Consider the following 15,153-nt stretch of genomic DNA (forward strand, 5'->3'; position numbering starts at 1 on the left):
ATTTACAATTTTCCCTTAACTTTTATTTCATTGCAGACAGTATGAACACAAGATAATTCATGTTTTTTTTGGTCAACATCATTTGATTTGTAAATAAACATCCATTCTTGCCATTCAGGCTTGCAACACATTCCAAAAAAAGTTGGGATGGGGCAATTCAGGGGTAGTAATGAGGTATAATAACTAAATAATGATGTGATTTGAAACTGGTGATGTTAACAGGTGATTGCATTCATGATTCGGTACAAAAGCAGCATAGAGGAAAGGCCTACTCCTTTAGGAGCAAAGATGGGCTGAGGATCGCCAGTTTGCCACCAAGTGCGGGCAAAAATCCTTGAAATGATGAAGAAAAACGTTTCTCAAAGACAGATAGGAAGAGATTTGGGCATTTCTCCCTCTGCAGTGCATAACATAGTGAAAAGAATCAGGGAATCTGGAGAAATTACCGTGCGCTGAGGCCAAGGCCGCAATCATAAACTGAATGCCCGTGATCTCCGAGCCCCCAGACGGCACTGCATTAAAAACCGTCATTCATCAATAAATGATATAACTGTGTGGGCTCAGGACTACTTCAGGAAGTCACTCTCAAGCACTGAAGTATGTAGTTACTTTAGGAAATGCCAGCTAAAACTGTACTGTGCCAAAAGGAAGCCCTACATAAATAGTGTCCAGAAGTGCTGTCGACTTCTCTGGGCTCAGAGACATCTGGGATAGTCCATTGTGCAGTGGAAATGTGTATTGTGGTCAGACGAATCAAGAAATGGACGCCGTGTGCTGTGGACCAAAGAGGAAAAGGACCATCCAGGCTGTTACCAGATACAAGTCCAAAAGCCAGGGTCTGTCATGGTATGGGGTTGTGTCAGTGCCTTCGGCAAAGGTAACTTGCACTTCTGTGATGGCACCATCAAGGCTGAGACGTATATCTCAGTTTTGGAGGAACAAGTGCTGCCTTCAAGATAACGTCTTTTCCAGGGACGCCCATGCAAGACAATGCCAAACCACATACTGCGCGCATAACAAAAGCATGGCTGTGTAAGAAGAGGGTGCGGATGCTTGACTGGCCTGCCTGCAGCCCTGATTTGTCTCCTATAGAGAATGTTTGTCGCATTTTGAAACGAAAAATGCGTCAACGAAGACCCCGTACTGTTGCGCACCTAAAACGCTGTTTGCAGGAAGAATGGGACAAACTAACACCTGCAACACTTAGTCACTTGATTTCTTCAATGCCTAAATGTATTTTAAGTGTTGTTAAAAGACAGGGGAACTGTACAAAGTGGTAACTTTTGTGAAATGTGTTGCAAGCCTGAATGGCAAGAATGGATATTTATTTACAAATCAAATGATGTTGACAAAAAACCCATGAATTATTTTGTGTTCATACTATCTGCAATGAAATAAAATTTGAGGAGAATTTATAACTTGCTTTTTTCTTTTTTTATTCACATTTTCCACATTGTCCCAACTTTTTCTGATTTGGGGTTGTAGTTCTTGACCTGGAAATGCTTCTGTTCTTCTTCCCACGTGACTTGTCAGCACTTCCAGGTCAAGAACTATATAAAGGGCTGCTGAAGATCCAGCAAGAGAGCCAGAGTCAGATGGAGGTGGATAAAACTTACTAGGAGGTGTGGAGGAGACAGAGAAAGTGAATTGTGATTAGTATGTTGTATTTACTTGTGTTATTGTGGCTGTGGTGCTTGAGGGCACTGTTAAAAGAAGAAAACGAACTTAAATATCTTCTTAGTGCTTTTACCATGTGTCCTGAGCATCTGTCTGTTGCATTTAAAGGGGCATCAGCGACCCCTGGCATTTCACAATGTCTACGTTTATATTTCCCTGAACTAGCATCTTCTTTTGATTCAGATTGATTGTTCACTTTAGGGAATTTCTCCACATTCCAATTTGTGGCATTTTTATTTAGGCTCTGTAGCATGCTAATGCTGTGCAATTCAAATTAAAACTTTAAAGTAAATAGCTTTCTTTCCCAAGATTTTCTATATCAGCTTGCCTCATACAAGGAGAACATTAAATTGCACAGGAAGATCTCTTAGAAGGTACAAGGTCCCTGAATGATGAATTTGTATTTATGACAATATTATTAAACAAGCTTATATTCCATATGAGTGTACTGAATGATGAATTTGTATTTATGACAATATTATTAAACAAGCTTATATTCCATATGAGTGTACAGTTAGGTGGGCTGGATGACCACTACCGTTGGTAATATAACCCATTGGTGAAATTCTTTAAGAATCTGATTATCTAGGTTCTGAAACTCAAAAGCATTTCTTTAAACCTCTGCTCTTTCTTCTATAAAGTAGAGAATTCAGTTTTTATTTTTTTTAATAAATTTGCTAACCTTTCTGAAAATATGTTTAGTCCACGTCATAATGGAGTTTAAGTGTAGATTCATGGGCAGAAACAGCAAATTTACCCAAAACTATATTTACAACAGAAAGTTGGCTCTTTATACTTTATGAAACCAATTTACATACTGTATATGTAACATGAATTTATAGAGTACATGCTGAAAGGACCTTTATGACATACCTGTCCAATGTGATAATTGCCGCTTTGACTTATGAGGACTGCAATGACAGTATCAACCTCGGGGGAGTGTTTCTTGGTTTATATGTATTTCTCACAAGAACAAGTAGTATGCCGAAAGTGCGCATTTCACAAGAATATTTGCAAAGGGATACTGCTCCAAGAATCTACTTTGAAGGATCCTGAACAAAACATATTCCTAAATATGCACTTTTAGTGAATATGGCATAGCTTCTCTCCAGCACACACAGATAACAAAACTAACAAAGCAAAATGTGCATGGGAAATTCCCATTAACTTCACTGAATTACATTTGTTAAAAGCAATCGGTGGCTCTCTTTCTTTCATTTAACATACACTGTAAAAGGAAAAACATTGAGAGGTGAAACTATATGCCTTCAGCAGCATTAGCCTTCTGAAGTGATCATTGGTGGAGTTACAGTAGGCTTGAAGAGACTTCGAGAATGGCAGGTCAAATTGATTAGTTCATCAGACTAGGCAGCGAATGCATTTACATACATTTTAGTAACTTATTCACAGAAACCTGGTTTACATAATGCCATGTAAACCCATATTCCAGTTAGAGAATCAGGGTCTCTGATGAAATCTGATTAACAGACATAAATTTATCCATGTGTAACCTGGTTATTTGGTATGTAAACCCCTAGCCAGTTAAGGATTTTCTAGTCTGTGCACATCTGTTGCACTCTCTTTACCTGCTTAGCTTCACACACTCTTTCAGCAACCACAAGTAGGATCGTCTACAAAATAAATTTCCTGATGCAAATGTTCGGGCGATCATATTATTCCTTATCCTGTTTGAAATAATCTTAGTATTTCAGAAATTGATAAATATCTGGAGCAGTATGTGTGTTAACATGTTAAAAGTAACACACGTTACATAGTCCAATTACTTTTTCAAGTAATGATTAACGCAATGCAAGGCAACAATGTGATCAGGTGACACAGAGACCAGTATTCATACTGTGAAACATCAATGGCTCAGCTTGGTCGAGGATGTAAAATCAAGATGTATGGTATTTACTACACTACATATCAAGTTCTAAGAACATTTATAGAACACAAGAAAATGATCACAGGCTTCATGTTTGTTTTTGGATTCACGGTGGCCGATGATGACATTTTACTCTTTTTTTGCACAGTTTAATGATGTCATGGAACATCTGAAAAAAATGAGAACTCTAGAAGCATACTTGCCCATTGTCACAAAAGCCACAAAACCGGTGCACAAAACCGAGTCCAAAACAGAACTGAGGGAATAGGTAAAAGGTGGAGGCTTTTAAAGGGGAAGACAGGAAGCGAGATCAAAGGGGTCGGGCTCATGAAGGTCTTCAGACATAGGTTCGAGCCCAGATGTGACATCACAGGGGCCGGAGCTGGCAAGGTCTCCTTCCATAGGCTCGGTCCTGGAAGTGATGTCAAGAGGGCCAGGTGGAATCTCCCGTGAATGGTCTACAGGAAAGGGAGAAAAAGAGTCAGTGCACTCTGCCTCATCCTAGTATGACTTGGAACTGCCCTTACTCAAGCCCTTTAGCTGCCTCCCATGTGCACATGTGTGACAAGGCCCCCCCTCAGCCCAGACCCGACGGGTCGGGCGACCCTGACCGACAGGTCGTGAACACAAAAAAGGGCATCAGCGTTGGCATGAAGAGTGTCCCAACGATGAACAAGCGAAAACTTGTACAGCTGGAGGTCAAGAAACCACCTGATGACCCACGGATTTGACTCCTTGTACAGGGCCATCCACTGTAAAGGTGCATGGTCCGTGACAAGGGTGAATTTCCGGCCCAACAGCTGAGTAATCGGCCATTTAATCGCCAAAGCTTCTCGCTTCATCACCGCATACCTGGTCTCCCGGTCCAACAGTTTCCGGGTCAGGAACATGATGGGGTGTTCCACACCATTGACACTTTGGCTCAGCACGGTCCCAAGGCCTGTGTCCGAAGCATCTGTCTGGAGGGTGAAAGGTAAATAAAAGTTAGGTGCTTTCAAAATAGGTGCGGATGTAAGGGCCTGCTTTAAGTCACTAAATGCAGCGTCTGTTTTTTCAGTCCATACCAAAATGTTTGGGGTTCTCTTCTTTGTCAAATCAGTCAAGGGCGCCGCTCTCTCTGAGAACCGGGGCACAAACTGGTGGTAGTACCCCGCTAACCCGAGAAAGGCTTGGACCTGCTGCTTGGTTCGCGGACGGGCCATTTCAAAATGGCATCTCCTTTGGAGCACTGTGGCTTCACAGTACCCTGACCCACCAGGTAGCCTAAATACTTGACTTCGCTCAATCCAAAGAAACATTTCTTGGGATTAATCCGAAGTCCAGCCTCACCCAGTGTCCGCAATACCGCTTTTACTTGCTGTAGGTGTTCCGTCCATGTGCTGGAATAGATGACCACATCATCCAGGTAGGTAGCACTGTATGAGTTATGAGGCCTGAGCACTTTGCCCACCAGAACCTGGAAGGTTGCTGGAGCCCCGTGTAACCCAAATTGAAGGACACAATACTGCCAGTGTCTGCTAGGGTTGCCAAACGCAGTCTTAACCTTTGCAGAGTCCGTTAAAGGAACCTGCCAGTACCCCTTTGTCATGTCCAGTGTGGTCAAATATTGAGCCTGTCCAACCCTCTCATGGAAGTTGTCCACTCGTGGCATTGGATAAGCATTGAATTGGGAGACTTGATTAAGCCGACAGAAGTCATTGCAAAACTTCCAGCTCCGTCTGGCTTAGCAACCAATACAATGGGACTGGACCAGGGACTATGACTTTCCTCGATTACACCTAGTTCCAGCATGTGTTTGATCTCAAGCTCCACTTCAGCCCTTTTTCATTCGGGAAGACGATACGGACATTCTTGGACTAGAACCCTGGGTTCTGTCACAATGTTGTGCTCAGCTAGAGAGGTCTTTCCGGGATTTTCACTCACTACCTCCAGGACAGACAGGATAACTGTTTCCAGCTCCCGTCGTTGTCTGGGACTTAAATCCACACCGAAGTTAAGGCAAGCCATGTGAGCGGGGCTGACCGGAGGAGGGATCGGGATTCCTGTCCTTTTGCGGTTTTAGCAGGTTTACATGATAAACCCGCTCCCTCAGCCGATGATTGGGTTGACTCACCAAATAGTCGACGAGTCCTTTCCTCAAATTTAACTTCATAGGGACCTTGCCAATGGGCAAGCAACTTAGAGTGGGAGGTAGGTACTAGGACCATGACCCGATCTCCCGTGCGGAAGTCCCGGAGAGACGTGCCATGGTCATAATATCGGATCTGTGCTGCTTGAGCCTTTTCCATGTGACTTTTAAGGAGGGGCAGAATTTTACCAAATCTACAGTAATCCCTCCTCGATCGCTGGGGTTGCGTTCCAGAAACGATAGGAGAAAATCTGCGAAGTAGAAACCATATGTTTGTATGGTTATTTTTATATATTTTAAGCCCTTATAAACTCTCCCACACTGTTTATAAATATTCCCCGCAGAGTTATACAGCATAATCCCTTTGTATTCTCTTAGATATTAGGTAAGATTCATTGAAATTATGTATATAAACACACTGTTTATATACAGTAAAACCTAAATATTATTTTAAAGATATTGAGTGTCTCCGATATCACATATGTTCCAGCCATTACGATAGACAGGCCACCAGCAATAAATACGTACAATGCAAGAAAAATACTGTAGTTTACAGTAAATGTGTGTACAGTGACACTTAATGTACGTACATGTACTAAGTACTGTAAGTAGAAAATTAATTATGGTTACTCACCAACAATGACACGATGACTTGTCCGATAACAATGAGTTTAATTTTACTGCACAACAAAGGAGAGCGTTAACAGTTCTTCCAAAGTAGCCACTTCAGGCGATTGTGTAGCACTGCCGTTGTTCTTCTTCTGGCAGTCTTCAATGCAAATCCCTAAAGCAGATTCCATCCAGACTGCTGCCTTATTACATCCACTTACAACTCGTTTTGCACCCTTGTTAAAAGGACACTGCGGCCGTAGATCTTATATTCCTTTCCTACTTTTTAAATAAAAAGAATCGTAGCCTTCAACAAATCCCAAACGTTTACCTTTTCGGCAATCGTTAACATCTTCCGCTTGCGCTTGGGCATGGCCCCTGAAGCAGTAGCAGATCGTTTTGGAGCCATAATGAAGGGCTTGACTATGCACAAAGATAAACACAAAAGAGCACAACTCTTTACACAGAGAAACACGTTGATGCTGAATGAGCGAGACGAGACTTCCTGGTTAACACTGCATTCAGCAAGCAGGAACTTAACTGCGTGCTCTGATTGGTTAGCTTCTCAGTCAGGAAAACTTAACTGCGTGCTCTGATTGGTTAGCTTCTCAGTCATCCGCCAATAGCGTCCCTTATATGAAATCAACTGGGCAAACCAACTGAGGAAGCATGTAGAGGAAGTAAAAAAGACACATTGTCCGCAGAACCCACGAAGCAGCGAAAAATCCGTGTTATATATTTAGTTATGCTTTCATATAAAATCTGCGATAGAGTGAAGCCGCGAAAGTCGAAGCGCGATATAGCGAGGGATTACTGTATTGCGTAATGTGCAATATATTCCAATATATTTGTAGAGGGAAAAGCCTCTTCTTCCCATCCTTCTTTTAAGATATCTAATATGCCCTGGGGTTGTTGCCCATACAATAATTCAAAAGGGGAGAACCCCGTGGAGGCTTGTGGGACTTCTCGATAGGCAAAGAGGATGAGGGGGAGGAGCTTATCCCAGTTCCTTCCATCCTCGCTAACCACCCTACGAAGCATTTATTTAAGAGTTTGATTGAACCTCTCTAACAAACCGTTGGTTTGAGGATGATATACCGCGGTCTTTAAATGCTTTATTTTAAGTAAATTGGCAGCCTCCTTGAAAGTCTCCAAGGTAAAAGGCTTCCCTTGATCCGTCAGGATTTCTTTAGGGATGGCAATGCGTTCAAAGACCCATACTAATTCTCGTGTGATGGCTTTAGAAGTGGCTGGGCGCAACGGAACAGCTTCGGGGTATTTTGTAGCATAATCTACGAGGACTAAAATATACTTGTGTCCTCAGGCTGAGGGCTCTAGGGGTCCTACTAAATCGACCCCAATTCTGTGAAAGGGAACATCAATTAGGGGAAGAGGGACGAGAGGAGCATGGTCCTTCCTAGGAATCTGTCGCAATTGACACTCCGAGCAGGAAGTGCAAAAGCACTGAACCTCCCCATTGATTCCCGGCCAATAAAAGCGGGGCTTGATCCGCTCCAGGGTTTTCTTGGTGCCCAAATGGCCACCTAGGAGGTGGGTGTGTGCTAACTTACAGACCTGCCGCCGGAAGGTCCGCAGGATTAGCAACAGCTGTCTCTCCTGCCCGTCATGCTCAGCTATGCGATAGAGAGGACATTTTCCAACACAAAGTGAGGACCCTGTGGCATCCGTTGACCAGGACCACTGCATTTTTGGCAGACATAAGGGTATCGTCATTCCACTATTCCCTTTTCAAAGAAGCTGGTGTTTCTCTAAATTTAAAGTGCAAAATGGTTTCCTCCCATTCTGTTTCGGTGCTCATGGATGACGTATCGGGAAGCGGCGGTCTGGGAGTTGCCACGTCACTTAAGGAGACCGCTTCCTCTCTCTTTGCCGGCTGATTACACGGCGTGGAGGCAGCTTGAGACGGCTCATCCTCATCTATAACTATGCCTAAGTTAAACCCAGGAGTGGTATGTGTCTCACCGCTTTTAATTTCAGACCAGTCCTGCGCCAGTATCACTGGGTGTGGTGGATTTGGGAAGGACCGCCTTGGTAAATTTATGTACCGATCCTCCGCAACTGATGACACAGATGACAGACCTGTACCAGCGGATTTCTCCGTGGACACAGGTTATACTGGTCTTAATTTTCAACCACTGTCGCGGCAGCACAAACCGGTGGGCAACAATGGTAATGTCGCTGCCGGAATTTAATAAAGCTGTGGTCTTATACCCGTTTACAATCACCACACCTGTGTGTGGGACCACCAACAGGTTAGTCAGAGCACACCAACCCCTCCTTCCCCTCCACCTGCATACCTCCATGCTTCCAAGCAGTTTGCACGCCCGTGACTCCGGGGACGCTGGCACAAGCTCCGGGTTGTACAGGAAGGGGGCTAGGTTTTGGGACGTACTCCAGCTGAGTTTGACAAATGTACGTTTCTGCTCCCCCAGATTGTGAGGCTGTCCTTTGTGTCTCCAGAAGCTCTATGAGCGCTGCCATGTTCTTAAACTGCTTACCCCAGACCAGCTGGGTGAAGCCATGGGGAAGAGCTTTCAGTAGCAGATAACAGGCTACCTGCTCTATTATTTGGTAGGGCTTGTTCTCAGATGGCCGTAACCACTGCCCTGCCATTGCCCAGAAGGACCAGGCTTGTCTGTGGGTCGGCCGCTCTGGGTCCAACCTCCAGTTTTTAATTTTTCTCACCTGCCAGTCTGGGGCACCCCAAGGTGGTAATTGGGTTTGTGGTTTAACAGGGAGGTGGGCACTCTCCTCATAATAAGAGCATAATATGCCCCTGTTGCCTCTCCCCTCCGGAGCAGCCCAACTCTGTGAGCCCCTCCTGTGCACTCCCTGGCCTCTCTAGGTTGCCTGGTTAAGCGTGCAGGGAGCGGAGCCCGTACCGGGTCTCGCCGAACCACGGGTCACTCTCCCCACCTGAAAACTCAGTCCCGGTACGCTCTCACCTGGGTACATTGTAGGTCCTGTCCTCTTCCGGGATTTCTCCATCCTGCCGACTATGCCACCATCACAAAAGCCACAAAGAGCCATAGCAAGGTTTGGGGCAGCCACCCGTATATTTGGTTTCCTAGCTGCAAATCGTTGTTTAAATGATAGCACTGCTGTGCCCAAAACCGAGTCCAAAACAGAACTGAGGGAATAAGGAAAAGGTGGAGGCTTTTAAAACGGAAGACAGGAAGCAAGATCAAAGGGGTCGGGCTCATGAAGGTCTTCAGCTATAGGTTCGAGCCTGGACCTGATATCACAGGGGCCGGAGCTGGCAAGGTCTCCTTCCATAGGCTTGGTTCCGGAAGTGATGTCAAGAGGGCCAGGTGGAATCTCCTGTGAATGGTCTACAGGGAAGGGAGAAAATGAGTCAGTGCACTCTGCCACATCTCGGTATGACTCAGAACTGCCCTTACTCAAGCCCTTTACCTGCCTCCCATGTATACGTGTGTGACACCGTGTAAATGTGGATTTTTAAGAAACAGGTTTCTACCTTAACCAGGTTACCTTATCTCTGTTTTGTGTGTGCTTGTAAACACACTCACTGAATGTGAAGTATTACACAGTGGGAGAATGTGAAAGCATGCAAGAGTGATAGATCAATAAGAAATAAAAAGTTGGACATAATGCACATCTTAACACATACTGTATTTCTTAACAGCAATGTGAGAACAAAGTCCATATTTCTTTAGGAAAAAAACTTGATAGTTGTTGTCATCAACTAAGGTCATATCACAGGATATGAAGGAAGGTTATGGTACCAGGTACTAGAAACCTATTTACTACGAGCAATGAGATTTCTGTTGAAGAGAAATTGCTTTCAGATGTGCCTCAATGCACCCTTCTACCTCCTTTGGTGCACAATTTAAATTGGTTCTCGTAAGACCTGAAGAAGGCAACTTGGACAGAAAGTATAAGGACAGTAACTAAATGGAGGGTTCTAGTAGAGCTAAAGGTACCTCTGCCCTAGCACCCTGAGAATCATATTATTTTGTGTGTAATATTGCAAACTGCAGTGGTGCAATGGTTAGTTGCCTCAAGGCTAGAATTCCAACCCTGTCACTGACTGCTTGGATTCTAAACATGTCCTCTGAGCACTCTGATCTTCCTCAAGCATTCCAGCCTATTAGGTTGATTGGAGACTCTACATTATCTTCTTTTGGGAGAATTTATCATGCTATGGACTGGCATCCCATGCCTTGCATTCCATGCTTCTAGGATAAGTTCCACTTGTGCTATAGTGGGTCCATGGCTTCCCATAAAAAGCCCTGGTTTTAAATCCGTATAGCTGTGCCATTCTCCGTGGGCGTGATTGCATGACCGTGGGGAGTTAATGAGGTAGCGGGAGCAAGTTGCACTCGCACGTGTGGGTGCGGTCATTCTTGATTGCCTCATTGGCTTCCTGCGGTGTGTGATTAAGGCGCTGCGCCCACGGAGGCGCGCAGAGATATGTGTATATATACGGGTCGATACCAGGAAAGAGGAGATAAATGGAAGGATGTATAGATAGATCGTGGAAAAGTGAAAGGAGGTTAAGGATGGGAAAATCTGGATCAGGACAATCTGGCCATATGGAAAGTGGAGACACCATGAGTGGGGGCTCCACAAAGGAGCGTTAGGCTGACGCACTCTGGGGGCTAGTTGACCCCAATGAAAGTTTTTAATGAGTGGGGTAAGCAGAGCAGGTGTCCTCCTAAGGAGTGACTACAGGTGCGGGAAGGATGAAAGGAGGAGCGCTGACCTCGTCGGTCTAGCAGTGACATCCGTAAGGGGGCCAAGATGGAGGCTGGCTTAAGGAGCTCGTGGCTGTTGGGTCTCCGCCGGCTGTGAGAGCAATGGGTGAGCCGGGGAGAAAGAATGATGGAGGTGGGCTGGAGAGTAATGAGATAGACTGCATTAACTTCTGTATTTTATTTTAACCTCGAGTTTCAAAGGATTTATTTGATGGTTTTATGGAATATTTATTGGAACTGTGGACACTGTACTTTTTGCTTTGATTATGGTTTAATAAAAGCACTTATGCACGTTTTGGCTTCATTTGAGAATTGTCCTCACTTTTCAGCTCATCTCGGTGACATTATCGACGGTGTTGGGTTAACAGCTCCCAGACAGATGATGGGAACATGCAACCAACCCGCATCGTCACACGACTCCCCCAAAAAACACCTGATTTGGGTTTCTTTCTTTTGAAAACAGACGGATGGATCTTAGACACTGTCTAGTTCATTAATCACCTAGAAGCCACTATATGCTTACTCCGGCTAAAGAAAATTCCATGTTCAGTTATATGTTATGGGTGGCACGGTGGCGCAGTGGTAGTGCTGCTGCCTTGCAGTTAGGTGACCCGGGTTCCCTTCCTGGGTCCTCCCTGCGTGGGTTTCCTCCCACAGTCCAAAGACATGCAGGTTAGGTGCATTGGCGATTCTAAATTGTCCCTAGTGTGTGCTTGGTGTTTGTGTGTGTGCGCCCTGCAGTGGGCTGGCGCCCTGCCCAGGTTTGTTTCCTGCCTTGCGCCTTTTTTTGGATGGGATTGGTTCCAGTAGACTCCCGTGACCCTGTAGTTAGGATGTAGTGAGTTGGATAATGGATGGATGGTTATATGTTATAGTGATACATCTGCACTAAATGACTATTTTATCTGATACTTGAAATCATTACACATTTCCTGTTAATCATTTACCTTTATTTGCGTAATCCTTTCAAGAAAGGCTTGGGAAAAGGAAATTAAGAGATATACACAGGAGGCACTCAAACAGAACACGGCAAGCCCTAGGCTGACTCCAACTGCCAAGCACAGTGTCTGTAAGTTGGGATTATTTGATCTTTTTCTCTTTTAACTCTTGTAATACTGTGAAGATCTGATTTAGACAAGTTCTTGACAGTTCTGTGAAATGTAATAATCCTATATAAAAAAGTTAAGTAATAACGAGACTTTCATATCAGAGTTAATGTAGTAAGTGTTAATGAACAAGGAAGATTGTTTAAGTCATTTGTAGAAATGTGTTTATAATTTGTGGATGGAAAATATGCTCTACTTGTATTATCATGTAAATAACAATTTGGATAACATTTCCAAAAATGATTTTATAGTCCAGTGAAATCTTATAAGCTGTAGTTTGGAAAGCCATATAGCTGAGACACTGCATAGGGTGTATCTAGTGCTTTTGACTTGGCTGAACACATTTTTGGACTAGAATGAACTTGAATCCTGGCTCAGGTATTTATTGTTTGGAGTATATCCATGCTAAATGTGTCTGTAGGGAAAGTCCTCCATAAACTATGTCTGCCTCCCTTGGCCCAATGTTTAATTGGTTATTTTAAATGAATGAGTGAGTGAGTGAGTCAGGAGGGAGTGAGGCAAGCCACATATGAGCATACTCTATGATAGACTGACATCCTGTTTGTCACCAATGCGCCTGCAAGTTTTGAAAATAATAATATTAGTGTTAAGAGTTACAACATTCAGATGTTTTGTGACATGATCCTAACCCCAGATGCAACCACAGCAAAACAAGCCCCATTATAAAAAAAAAAGGCTGGATGGAACAACCCTGGCCAGCTATATGGAAACTTTGCAAAGCACCCATCTTTGCATCCATCCATTAACCAACCCGCTATATACTAACTACAGGGTTATGGGGGTCTGCTGGAGCCAATCCCAGCCAACACATGGCGCAAGGCAGGAAACAAACCCTAGGCAGGGTGCCAGCACACACACATACAGTTGTGCTTGAAAGTTTGTGAACCCTTTAGAATTTGTTTATGTTTATGCATAAATATGACCTAAAACATCATCAGATTTTCAGTCAAGTCCTAAAAGTAGATAAAGAGAAACCAGTTAAACAAATGAGACAAAATTATTATACTCGGTCATTTATTTATTGAGGAAAATGATCAAATATTACATATTTGTGAGTGGCAAAAGTATGTGAACCTCTAGGATTAGCAGTTAGTTTGAAGGTGAAATTAGAGTCCGGTGTTTTCAATCAATGGGATGACAATCAGATATGAGAGGGCACCCTGTGTTATTTAAAGAACAGGATCTATCAAAGTCTGCTCTTCACAACACGTTTGTGGAAGTGTATCATGGCATGAACAAAGGAGATTTCTGAGGACCTCCAAAAAAGAATTGTTGATGCTCATCAGGCTGGAAAAGATTACAAAACCATCTCTAAAGAGTTTGGACTCCACCAATCTAGTCAGACAGATTGTGTACAAATGGAGGAAATTCAAGACCATTGTTACCCTCCCCAGGAGTGGTCGACCAACAAAGATCACTCCAAGAGCAAGGCGTGTAATAGTTGTCGAGGTCATAAAGGACCCCAAGGTAACTTCTAAGTAACTGAAGGCCTCTCTCACATTGGCTAATATTCATGTTCATGAGTCCACCATCAGGAGAACACTGAACAACAATGGTGTGTATGGCAGGGTTGCAAGGAAAAAGCCACTGCTCTCCAAAAGAAATTGCTGCTCATCTGCAGATGGACAAACCAAAAGGCTATTGGAAGAATGTTTTGTGGATGGATGAGACCAAAATAGAACTTTCTGGTTTAAATGAAAAGTGTTATGTTTGGAGAAAGAAAAACACTGCATTCTAGCATAAGAACCTTATCCCATCTGTGAAACATGGTGGTGGTAGTATCATGGTTTGGGCCTGTTTTGCTGCATCTGGGCCTATTACGGCTTGCCTTTATTGATGGAACAATGAATTCTAAATTACATCAGAGAATTCTAAAGGAAAATGTCAGGACATCTGTCCATGAACTGAATCTCATGAGAAGGTAGGTCATGCAGCAAGACACCAACCCTAACAACACAAGTCATTCTACCAAAGAATGGTTAAAGAAGAATAGAGTTAATGTTTTGGAATGGCCAAGTCAAAGTCCTGACCTTAATCCAATCAAAATGTCGTGGAAGGACCTGAAGCGAGCAGTTAATGTAAGGAAACCCACCGACATCCCAGAGTTGAAGCTGTTCTGTACAGAGGAATGGGCTAAAATTCCTCCAAGCCGGTGTGCAGGAATGATCAGAAGTTACCGGAAACATTTAGTTGCAGTTATTGCTGTAAAGGGAGGTCACACCAGATACTGAAAGCAAAGGTTCACATACTTTTGCCACTCACAAATATGTAATACTCGATCATTTTCCTTAATAAATAAATGACCAAGTATAATATTTTGTCTCATTTGTTTAAATGGTTTCTCTTTATCTACTTGTAGGACTTAAATGAAAATCTGATGATGTTTCAGATCATATTTATGCAGAAATATAGAAAATTCTAAAGGGTGCACAAACTTTCAAGCTCAACTATACACACACCAAGCACAATTTAGAATCTCCAATCCACATAACCTGCACATCTTTGGGAGGAAACCGGAGTACCCGGAGGAAACCCACACAGACACGGGGAGAACATGCAAATTCCACACAGGGAGGACCCAGGAAGCGAACCCGGGTCTCCTAAATGCGAGACAGCAGTGCTACCACCGCGCCACCCCTCCAAAATTCCATTTCATTCAAACATACTTTTGAGCGATGACTGCCCGATTTCTGCCCTTATTTGCAGTTTAGGTGTTTTTAGCACAACTGCCTTGAAAAAAATAGAACTTTGGTAAGAGTAATGAAAAGGAGCAACACTAAATATGTTTATTATTCTGAAGCCAAATGTAACTTCTATAGTTTGAACTCACTTGGTTACAAGCCAAATGGATGAAGGTGAACCAAAAAACTTGAATGAGGTTATTTGTCAGAACTGTTTCAAAAAAGCTGTCATTAAATTCTGAAATACAATCATTCCAGTACTTTTGCGTACTTGATGCCTTTTGCTTCTTTGTTGTTGATATCACTG

The 15,153-nt window shown here is 43.4% G+C and overlaps 1 protein-coding gene across 1 annotated transcript in view; it reads left to right on the forward strand.

Annotated features, from left to right (window-relative positions):
- The first annotated feature begins 11,855 nt into the window (after positions 1-11,855).
- Positions 11,856-15,153, forward strand: part of LOC120527522 (caspase-7-like) — a 58,420-nt gene continuing 55,122 nt past the window's right edge. The window contains exon 1 of the mRNA XM_039751021.1: positions 11,856-12,107. The gene's annotated coding sequence lies outside the window, so the exon portion shown is untranslated. The remainder of the gene's footprint in view (positions 12,108-15,153) is intronic.

This window comes from Polypterus senegalus, chromosome 4, assembly GCF_016835505.1.
Source record: "Polypterus senegalus isolate Bchr_013 chromosome 4, ASM1683550v1, whole genome shotgun sequence".
NCBI lineage: Eukaryota > Metazoa > Chordata > Cladistia > Polypteriformes > Polypteridae > Polypterus > Polypterus senegalus.